Below are 11,520 nucleotides of genomic sequence, written 5' to 3' on the forward strand. Positions count from 1 at the left end.
GTTTTTGTTATTGTTGTTTATTCATGACTCCATTTGGGGTTTTCCTGACAAATATATATATATATATATATATATATATATATATATATATATATATATATATATATATATATATATATATATAAAAATTTCCTTTTTTCAGCCCATTTTACAGATGAGGAAACTGAGGCACACAGAGTTAAGTATTTCATCCAGAGTCACACAGCTCGTGAGTGACTAATCTGAGGACAGATTAGAACTGAGGTATTCCTGATTCCAGAGCAAATGCTTTATCCATGGCACCACCTAGTTGCAGCGTGGCTCTATTCATTCCCATTTTGCAGATGGGAAAACTGAGGTTCGGAATCTATAAGTGGTTTGCCCAAAGGCAAACTACTAGTAAATGGCAGAACAGGGTTGTGAACCTAAGCTTCTGGCTTCAAATTCATGCTTGTTGTTTACTGTGTCACAGCTGCCTTCTTTGCCATTCTGGTGACAGAGCTCAAAGTAACCAAGCCTCTAATCAACTCAGCCACTATGTCTCTTTTTAAGCCAAGAAAAGTCTTAATAACTATCTTTTCAATTCAAAAATGATCCCTCTTTGCTTCTCTCTTCAGAAAAAATAATGTTCCAAAATTGAAGGCCTCTGCCAAAACTAAAACAAAACCTTCTTCTAAAATAAGAGATGGTTTGAGAAATAACTATTACTAGATGGTTGACCTGATTCCCACTAGGGAGGAGAGATTGTTCCTCATATATCCATGGATATCCAAAAATGAATTATCTATAATCTATTTGGTGATGGAATAATTGAAATTATACAATATAGGATTTTAGAACAAAACCCCTTAGTTCCCCCAGCTGGATGGATAATACCAGAGATAGCAAATGTGAATTTCAAGGCAGCTAAACAACAAAATGGATAGAATATGAAGCCCAGAGTCAGGAATTCAAATCCAGCCTCAGACACTTACTAGCTATCTAACTCTTATTTGCCTCAGTTCCTCAACTGTAAAATGGGAACACACTGGAGAAAAGGATGGCAAACCACTCCAGCATCTTTTACCAAGATATAGAATCAGACACAACTGAACTGAACAATGACAACCCAAAGCTTGGATAACAATACTAGGAACTGACATTATATAGTAATTTAAGACTTGCAAAGCATTTCACATCCATTATCTAATTTGTATTTCACAAAAATCCTTTGAATTAAGTATTATCACCTCCATTTTACATGAGGAAACAAATTGAGAGAGATTCAATAATGGGCAGGAAGAACCAATATCAGGATTTGAATCTAAGCATACTCCTGATGAGAAGGTTAAAGCTTCATGGTTTCCCCCCAAATTAACCACTCCCTACTTCTCAAAATGAAACAAGTCATATTTCCTTAGTACTTTAAAAGTTTATGAAATATTTTTTTCCCAGTCTGTGAGATAGGTAGTACAAATATCCTCCATTTTATGGATGAGGAAAATGTTAGATATCTAAGGCAAGTAACTGGATCAGAATCACACAGCTTACAAATGCTAAAGCTAAAATGAAAACCACAGCATCCTGTCCCCAAGTCCTGCCTTCTTTCTGCTAGATGTGCCCCTTCTCTCCTGGCCTCTGTTTAGACAAGATAATAAACGAGAGAATGTCCTCTTTGGCCCTGACCTTTCTAGCTGATAAAGAGAATTGTATCCTTCAGGTGACAGAGGCACATCAAAAGCCCAGGAGTTAGGGATGAAAAATGGAATAGGGAGGTCTGTTTTGGAATTGCTTGGGCAAGGCTCCCCAAGTCTCTGTAACCCATTACAAGCCATGCTGGAATCCAGTTAAAAGTAAATCTCAGCAATAACAAATTCTAAAATTATCTTTCAGAATCCACTGAGACTGAAACTCTCCTCTGGATTTTTAGTACTGATCTCAAGGCTGGGAGTGAATCGAAACTGCTCTTCTACCTTTGCATCATACATTCACAAACCCCTTCCCCCCCTTTTTTTTTTCCTATAATTTTATTACTTCAACTAGTCTTCAGCATTTTAGGAGAAAAATCAAGGAGAAAAAAATAATTAGGGGGCCTCTTTGAACAAGCCCCAAAAACCAGCTGGCTCCTGGGTGTGTATTCATGCCCACATACATGCTTATCCAAGCAGTGTCATAGCTGGGTAGTCAACTTTTTTAAAAAGGCATTACTGATATCAGAACTGCCTCTGCTCTTTTCCCTCTGGTCACCTCTTTGAGATTATAAACAAAGGTTATGTTAGGGCAAAAGAATCAGCCAATAGCAACTCCTGCTTCTATCAGACTGCCAACTTTGAGCAGCAACAAAGTCTTTTGGGCACCAACCAGTAACATTCCAATTCCTTGGTGGAAGCTATGGTAACTGAAGGACAGGAAGCTTGAGGAGAGGGGTAGAAAGAGGGGAAAGAGGTTCTGTTCAAAGAACCTTCCTGTCCTTCCGCCCTAGCGTCATTTCACATTTGTAATGATATCACCTTTCCCAAGGCCCCTCTTTGGGGCATATTTTTTGGGGGGTGGGGAACTAACAATTCCTAGTGTTTGGGATTTGCAGCACGTCGGTATTTTGGTTACCACAACATCCTCTGGGAAAAGGGTGAGGGCTCAGACATCCAGAAACAAACGTCCTTCATTGTATTCTTTAATGTTTGATTTCTCTGAATCATCAACTTAGAGCCGCAGTAAGAGAATTTAGCAGAGGAAGCCGAGGCCAGAAAGGGTGTGTCTGCTCCACGAATGCCCATTTTACAGAGGAGGAAAATGACTAGCACCCAGCCTTTGTGTTAAAGGTAGAATTGGAATCTAGGTTTTCCTGACTGAACAGTCCGGTTACTTTAAAGTTCAAGTAAATATTTAGTGTTTCCTCTAGAGTAATTTAAGCCCATCTTGGTGGCTCCTCCTTTCCTTAATTCGGTATTTTAGGAATACTTATTGTCCTTCCCTCAAAGGCAGAGTCAGGTTAAAAAACTAATAGATGTGTCAGTTGTAACCAATTCCAAGGTAAAACACGACCGTTTGCCCAGTAGCCTGCAGGAAAACCTGCTCTTTGGGCATTTACGAAAGTGAGAGCGGTGCTTGCCAGTCGGGGTAGAAGGTGGCAGTGGGAGGAGGCGGCAGACCTCGAGACCCCCGGGCTGAATGGGCTTCCTCCGGCTCCTTCCCCCTTGCCTCATCTCTCCCAGACACAGACGCACATCTCTCCGTATCACTAGCCTCCTCGGGGAGCTTGGGGAGTCCCTTCCAGAGGAAGGAAAAGGATTGTTGTGGCTGTTTTTTAATCTCGGCTTTTGCAAAATTCTTCCCTCGCGCTTGAAACTTTTCATTCTCCCCCAGTCCCCGGGAATGAACTGCAAGCTTTATTAAACTGGGGAGCAGGCCGGCGGGGGAGCGGGACAAGTAGCTTTTCACCTCCCGCTAGAGGTAGTCGGAGCCCCGACCAGCCAGCCAACCGAAAGCCATCCTTCCCTGGCGCATGCGCCCAGCGGCCGCCGCTGGGGGCAGCGACACAAGGTTACCTTTCACCTAGTTCCCCGCCGCTCGCAGCCCTGGGGTAACTTGAGTTCAGACGGAGCCAGGGTGCGCCTGCGCAATCACGGCTCTCCGCCTCTTTCCTCCGCCCTTCCTTCTCTCTCTCCTTCTCTCCCCCCTCTCTCCTCCCGAGACGCCTTCTCTCGGTTCCTCTTCGAACTCCGGCTGGTCCCGGTGCTGCCGCGTGACCCTTGGGCCTTACAGCCCTCTGTAAAAGAGTTGATTTTTCTTTGGTTTCCCTCCCCGCCCCCACGCTGTGGGCCTATTTCTGTGGTTCAGTGCCTCCCAGGCCGGGCGGCTGCTGCAGTCGCCCAGCCCGTGTGGGGTTCAGGTCGGGGCCCATTGTTTATTCTTCTGTCCTCTCCGTGGAGGTCGGTGTTTCCACCCACGCTGCCAGTGTTCCCCCTCCGCTGCCCCCCATACAGCAAAAGCTTGTGTTTACAGCCCCTCTGTGGCCTTCCACCTACACCCCCTTTTCATCCCCCTCCCCCCGCGGCAGGCCTGCTTTCCCCCAAAGATCCAAATTCACCCAAAAAGTGGAGTGACAGCTTTACAGCCTCTACAAGCTTCGCTTTTGACCAGGCCCTATAAAAATCCGTGGTACCCATCTTGCAAAACCGTGTCTCCCAAGGGAGAAAAAAGGCGATCCAGGGAGGGAAGCGTTCTGAGAAATGTATTTAAAGCTACAACTCGGCTCCTTTTGGCAGCTGAGGCCGAAGAGGAAAAGCTATTTTGCATGCAAAGTTAGCCATCTCTTTTGCCCTCGTAAACCACCAGGCATAAATCTCATTGTTCTGCAGTAAAAAAACGAGCGCTAATCCTCCCTTGTTTTTCCTCTCTAAAAGGTTACACTGCTCCGTTTGCAGATACCCTTGGTGCTCGTCTTTTAGTACTGGCAAAGAAGGGGAATGCTTGCTTCTCCCTCGCTCTCTCGGGAGACTCGGGGTTACTCTCGGTCAGATCTCCAGGGTGTGCATGAGTGTGCACCGCATTCTTTTAGCCTTCCTCTGTACAAGAAAGGCTGCGTTTCCTTCAGAAACCACATTCCATTTGTATTAAAGAAATGCTTTTAATTGTCTGGTGGAATCCCAATTTCCCGACCACAGAGTAACCTCGAGGATGACTTTTAGGAGACCTTCTGGCATCACTTTTATGACTTTGCTATAGTTAAAGCTGAGGCTGATATTTTACTGATTTCTGGACGTGGAAGGATGACCTTTTCTGTGAGTTACGATCCAGATTTATACAAAATAATAACTGCCGCCTTCTTGGTCTCTGCCCTCATTCCTTTTGCTTGACCACAATATCTTACAGTTAAATAGTGAGATAGCTAAGTCACTTCAGAGGTTGGGTCTCATTAAGCTTATATCGTATATGTGTCCCTGTATTCTAAAGAATAACTGTTGCACACTGTTAAACATTTCATTTTAATGAGTTACTTAATGCATGTGTGCCCCAGTTCCCTTTATTAATTACATGTATTTGTATTCTCTACAGACCTAGCATAGAGCTCTATAATAACATTGTAAATGATTATTTAAAACGTGGGGGAAGAAATGGAGGGCCAGTAATAGGAAGATTTGGGTTCAAGTTTCTGATACTGATTATGTGAACATGAACTATCCACTTAATCCTTCAGTATCCCAAGTAATTTAAAAACTACAATTGGTAGGGCTGCTGTTCTGCATCAGCTGAGGTAATCCCAACAAGGTGGAATTACAAGGTCTTCTTTTTAAAATAATAATTAGTTATTACCATAGTAACAGTGTGTCAGAGTGCAGAGCTTGGAGTCTGGGAGAACTGTGTTCAAATTCCACCCTGCTCACTGAGGTTATAAGGATCAAATGATTATCTTAATTACAAAGAAGAGTTGAGACTAGTCAATTACACTCTTTTCTCAGATTTTTTTTTTTAAGCTGAGAGTGGGCAGTCCTGCAAAATAAGCAACACAATATGAGGTCTGAGCATTCATGAATAGAGTTTAGTGTTCTAAATCAGATAAAACTCTGGGCTAATCAGATCCATTTAATAATATAAATACTGGTTTTGTATGGCATGATGATTAGGTATAAGTGAATTAAAAAAAGAATTTGTTAATCTCTATGAAGCACTGAGAATATTAATAGGAAAGCTAGACAATTTCTGCTTCAAAAAGTTCACATTCTGATAGAGAGGAAGGAAGAAATATAGAAAGATTTAGCTGTACGGCAGTGTGAAAATCTTAAGGATGCATTGTTGGGACAGATAGCAAGGCCCAAGGTGTTTTAGCAGATCAGATGGCAGTGTTCTAAGTATAAAGGGTGGATTGGCTGGGGGCAGATGATAGACTCTGGTGGACCTCAATCTTACTGGAAGGATCGATTTTGGAGATTTCCAAATCAACACATTCAAAAAATTAAAGTATCTAAATTCACTTTGAGGGTGGGAAGGGAAAAAGGCTGATTCTACCACTAATGGGAATGGGGGTGGTTTTGAGGGTCTGACTGGATCAGGGATTCTAGCTTCTGTCCCCTAACAACAGGGGAGGTATTAGTAATCAGCCTGAAGGAGTGAAATAATGAAATGAAAGTTGGGGAATAATTCCCCTCCCTGACCTAATACCCCATGGAGTTTAGGTAGCCTGAGATTGCACAGGCGAAACACACACATACATACATACATCCCTTCCAGTCATTTACTAAAAAGTCATCAAATCATGTAAATGACTGCTGTTTTTAAACTAAACAAACATGTCTGGATTAAAGTCAAGAAACTACAGCAATCAGGAAGCTAATCTGAAGATCCCTAGATCTGTACACTGGTGGGCATAACATCCCGATTTTCTGGAAGGAGGCAAGCCATGATTTAGAGGTTCTGAAAAACTCCAGTGTTATCTCTAGGTGTTGAGAACTAAGTGTGTGTGCCCAAGGTTAGTGGGGACTGAATTAGGAATACTATCTCTCTTAAGCTCCTCATTTCCCCATTTCCTTTATTCACTGAAGATTAGATTGATATTAACCAGACTCTCCAAATAGAAGGCTAATAGTCAAGGAGGAACTTCATGACTCACTTTTCCAAATCATTTTCTACCAAGGGTGGAAGGAAATTAAGATCTTTGCCCATATCCTTCCTAATCACACAAACTGAATCATGTGATTAAAACAGAAGGTTCCTCAGGTATAATCCTGCCTTCAGAAATCCTATTAATTGTATATTCATTTGAAACACAAAACAAAACAAAAAATATACACCTTTAGTATAAGAAGGTTTGGGTTATTAGTCATTCACATAAAACCTAACTTTGATTAATCAAAATCACAGATTTAGAGTTGGGAGAGACCTTTGTTTTAAAGAAAGTAGTTATTTGGAATATTAATTAATTATCCATGAGTAATTACTTCAGTTTTCAGAGATTCTTTAGCTTTAGAGATCTGAGAATTAAGAGAATCCCCACCCCAAATGGGAAAAAAAGTGCCTTTAATAAAGAGAGGAAGAGGAAGAAGAAGAGAGAGATGAAGAGACAGAGACAAAGAAAGACACAGAGACAGAAAGAGAGGGAAAAGGAGAGAGGGAAGGAGGGGGTGAAGAGGAGAAAGGAAGGAAGGGGATGAGGAAGACAGGAAGGAAGGAAAGAGAAGGAAGGAGAAGAAAACAAATAGGACTTTGGAGTAGGAAGAGACTTTAGAAAATCATATAATCTGTCAGGATCATTTCATAGAAAGGAAAATTGAAGCTTATCAAAATGATGTCTTGCCCATGGGTCACTCAAGTCAGAAGCTTATGCTAAGAATTTGAAGCCCAGTCTTCTGACTGAACCAGAATGTCTATGAATTAGCTATTGTTTACCTCAGTGTTTACTACTGTGTATCTCATTTTTGTAACCTTGAATCTTTCCACTCTGCTGCCAAAAAGGGATAAGAAGCTAAGTCCTAATGGGTGTTAGCACTGAGAGTGGAGGAAGGGAGACAAATTTCCCCTATCAAATGATTTAAGCTGATTGGATGCCTTTCTCCACTGTTCTTTTTCTATTTCCAACAGGTCTCTCTATCTTTCAGCAAAATTTCAAATAATTCCTAAAAATCAGATGACCTTTATTTGATCTCTTTATGAGACCACCCACTCTCCTGTAAGTATGAATGTATTTCCCCCCCTTCACTTTCCAGTATTTCCAAGCTCCCAAATAAAGACATTTAATGGCAATTCAAGCCAGTAACAAACAAAATCAATCTTCTAAAGGAAAATATTGATTGGGGGAATGGAACAAACAGGTTCTAGGACTGAGGATCTGTCACTTGCATAAGCTTTGCTGAAGCTTTTCATAAATAGCAACTGCAGCAATATTTATATAGTGCTTATATGTGCCAGACACTGTGCTAAGCACTTCACAAATATATGACTTAATCCTCACAACCTTGAGAAGCAGGTACTCTTATGATTTCCATTTTATACATGAAGAAACTGAGGAATAAAGAAACTCATAATTTTCACACTGCTTTCTTCCATCTCCTAAGGTAAAGTATGTGATCAGTTGTTTTGCCTAAGACAAATACATATTTTGTAAACAAAAATATACAGGAAAGACATTTTAAAAGCCACTTCCTTTAAAGATCAAGCATGATTTCAATATTATGAAACAGTGTGGCAAAGGGAATATACTATTGGGTTTAGAATCACAAAGACTTGTTTTTTGATGTTCACTTAGACTCTTGTTTGCTTTATGATTCTGGGCAAGTCACTTAACATCTCTGAGCCTCGGTTTCCTCATACATAAAATATAGATAATATTTACCTTAAAGAGTCATTGTGAGGATCAAATAAGGGAAGGAATGTAAAGCACTTTACAAAACTGAAAGAGCTATAGAAATAGTTACTTTTATCTTTTGGTACTCTAAAGTGTACAAAATGTTCTTACAAAACCATGTGAAGTAGATGCCTTAAATATTATTTGCACCCATTTTATCAATATGGAGAAGGAGACTCCAAGAGTTTTAAGTCCTTTGCCCATGCTGAATGTTAAAGTCAGATCAGATGCTAGGGCTAAAATTATTTTCATTTGACCATTCTGATCCATATAACAACCATGTGATGCTGGCAATATAACTGTTATAGTTCTAGTTTAGAGATGAAGAAACGAAAACTTGAAAATATAAAATGACTTGGCCAATATTAGCAGAGTTAGGACAAAGTTTCTTCTGACTCTAAAATATGCTTTCCATTAAATCGTGTTTCTTGTTAAACTAGAATATTGTAAGAGCATAACAGAGATTGATATAAAAGTCCATAAAGGAATAAATGAATTAAAAAACATTTATTAAGCAAATATGCTTAGCATTGGTGCTCTCTACTCTGCAGAAACTCACAGTCTATTCAGGGGGTCAACTGTAAATAAGATAGAAAGATCCAGATAGAAAGTGGTTCTGAGGTTACACAGATAAAGTAGATGGGAACTCATCATCTTCAGTGTCATTTCCATGGATAAAACTATATGTTAAACCATTTAATGGTGGGGAGGATTTCATTATCAAGAACCTTCTTAATTATGACTTAATGCAGCACCTGCAGAGATAGTTGCCAAATCTCATCTCCACAAAGATTATCCCCTGGACAATAACTGAAAGAGCCAGGCTGGATGCAGCTTGATGGTGAGAGTTGGGAGAAGGGATCCTGCTACCCTCTGGGTTCTTGAGCACAAGTTCCTGTGTTGCATTCACTGAGATCTGAGGGGAGGTGATGGCAGTGGCTTGGCCTCTTTATCGTATGCTGTTTCCTGTTTCTCAGGGTGCTTTGCTGCTTAAACCAGACTAGATTTTACCCTGCCCTGTTTGTAGCAGCAGATCAGCAGTGGTGGTACAGTTGTTCCACGGAACATCCAAGGAGAGAGAAATCACTTTGGGCTTAAAGAGATCATTTGTGGAGAGGGAGAGGGCATCTAAGCTAGAGCAGATATATATAAAGGATTTTCATAAACAGAGAGATGGGGAGGAGAGTGCATCCAAGACTTTTGGAGACAACATAAGCAAAGAAACAGAGAGGGATTACAATACAATAAGTTCTGGTTTGACTTGCACTAAAAGTACATGAAAGAGAGGAAATAGAGGCAAACCAGAGAAGGGTAGAAGAAAGCTGTCAGTGGTTTAAGTTGTCATTTGTGTCAAAGACTAATTTTTGTTCTAAAAGAAGACCCTGACATTAGGAAGGCAATGCCCTGACATGTTGTATGTAACCAGTATAAAGGGGTAATAACAGGAAATAAAATTATAAGTGGAGAACCTGGAAATCACATACCAACTGTCCCAAAGATCAAAGGAGCATAATTTACAAATGTTATCATATATTAACCAAAATTCAAATCCTGGTAATATTATGCTGAATCAATAGACTCCATCTAGGCACTGCTGTCAAAGTTCTGGTGACATGTAAATTCCAGATGAAATCCAGACTTCCATAGTTCCAGACCAGCTGAACATCAACAAGGTACTGATAACTTTGAGATGAGGATGAACTTTTACTCATAACTTTGAGATTATTTGCATATGCTAAAGAACAAATCCCATTGTAGCACAGATAAGAGTTAGTCTGTTCCCTTCAAGACCCTATAAAATGAAACCTCAGCACTCTTCCATCTCCATTAGGTCCATGCTGCCTAGTGCCCAACTCTAATCCATGGCTATATGAGTAATAATTTCTTCCTTTTCTTCCTCCTCCTCCTCTTCTTCAACCTGCCTACTAAATCATGTTATCCTCTGTTGTTATGCCAGCAAGATCTTGGAGGACAGAGGAGAGTTTGGGATCAGTGGTAAAGGGTTTAGTCTTGATCTAAAGGACAGGAGTCAAGAAGCTCCCTTATGATAGCTTCCGTCTTCTCAGTAAAGTACCTAGTGGACAGACATACATCATTTTATTACTTTTTGCTTTATTGTGCTTCATAGATATTGCAATTTTTTGCAAAATGAAGTTTTGTGACAACCCTGTATCAAATAAGTTTTATCAGTGCCATTTTTCCAATAAGCATGTGCTCCTGTTGTGTTTCTGTGTCACATTTTGGTAATCTCCCAATATTTTAAACTTTTTCATTATTATTATATATGCTATGGTGATCTGTTGATGTTATTGTTGTAAATTTTTTCTGGAGCACTATTAGTTGTGCCCATATAAGACAGTAAACTTAATAAATATTGTATGTCTTTTGACTGCTTCACCTATCTGCCATTCCTATCTCTTTCCCTCTCTTAGGCCTCCCTGTTCCCTGAAATACACGAATGTTGAAATTAAGCTATTTAATAACTATACAATGGACTCTTAAGTGTCCAAGTGAAAGGAAGAGTCAATTGAAGAGGCAAACTTCACTGATGTCTCATTTGAGGAACTTGACCTGGCCGTCCCAGCCTTCAATAATTATCATCTTGATCAGTTAGCAGTCACCAACATTGAAGCAAGACCCTTCACCTGCAAAAAAGGTTATGACTAGCTGGAGATTCAAATGATAATCAGTATTTTTAGCAATAAAATATTTCTTAATTAAAGCATATATATATATTATGTGTGTGTATTTGTGTCTATATCTTTTTCTAAATAATTATGTTGATCCTTAATAGACTACAGCATAATGTAAACATAACTTTTATGTGCTCTAGGAAACAAAAAAATTCCTGTGACTCACTTTATTGTGATATTCATTTTATTGTAATGGTCTGGGACCAAAACCAAAGTATCTCCAAAGTATGCCTGTAATCACCTCCAGAGTGGAGCAAGAATAAGGCTGAGACCTGGAGATTAAAAATGTTTTAGAACAGCCACTCTGGGAAATATGAGAAGGATGTGATCAGAAGTAAATAAAAAGATAGCCAAGCAGCACAGAGGACACAGCTGAGGTTATCTAGCATGAATTTGTAGCTGGGGATTGTGACTTGTCCTAACAGCACTCAACATTCTGAAAGAAGTAGAGAAGGCAAATGCTAGAAGTTATTCACCTAGAGCAGATTGTAAATGAGAGTTGACACATATAGAACAATCTTATTCTTT

At 40.0% G+C, this 11,520-nt stretch overlaps 1 long non-coding RNA gene across 1 annotated transcript; it reads left to right on the plus strand.

Moving 5' to 3' along the window:
• The first annotated feature begins 4,537 nt into the window (after positions 1-4,537).
• On the plus strand, positions 4,538-10,930 carry LOC141554609 (uncharacterized). The gene is made up of 3 exons (XR_012485902.1): positions 4,538-4,742; positions 7,537-7,624; positions 10,732-10,930. It is a non-coding gene; the product is annotated as an uncharacterized LOC141554609 (long non-coding RNA).
• The last annotated feature ends 590 nt before the right edge of the window (positions 10,931-11,520 follow it).

This window comes from Sminthopsis crassicaudata, chromosome 1 (assembly GCF_048593235.1).
Source record: "Sminthopsis crassicaudata isolate SCR6 chromosome 1, ASM4859323v1, whole genome shotgun sequence".
Taxonomy (NCBI): domain Eukaryota; kingdom Metazoa; phylum Chordata; class Mammalia; order Dasyuromorphia; family Dasyuridae; genus Sminthopsis; species Sminthopsis crassicaudata.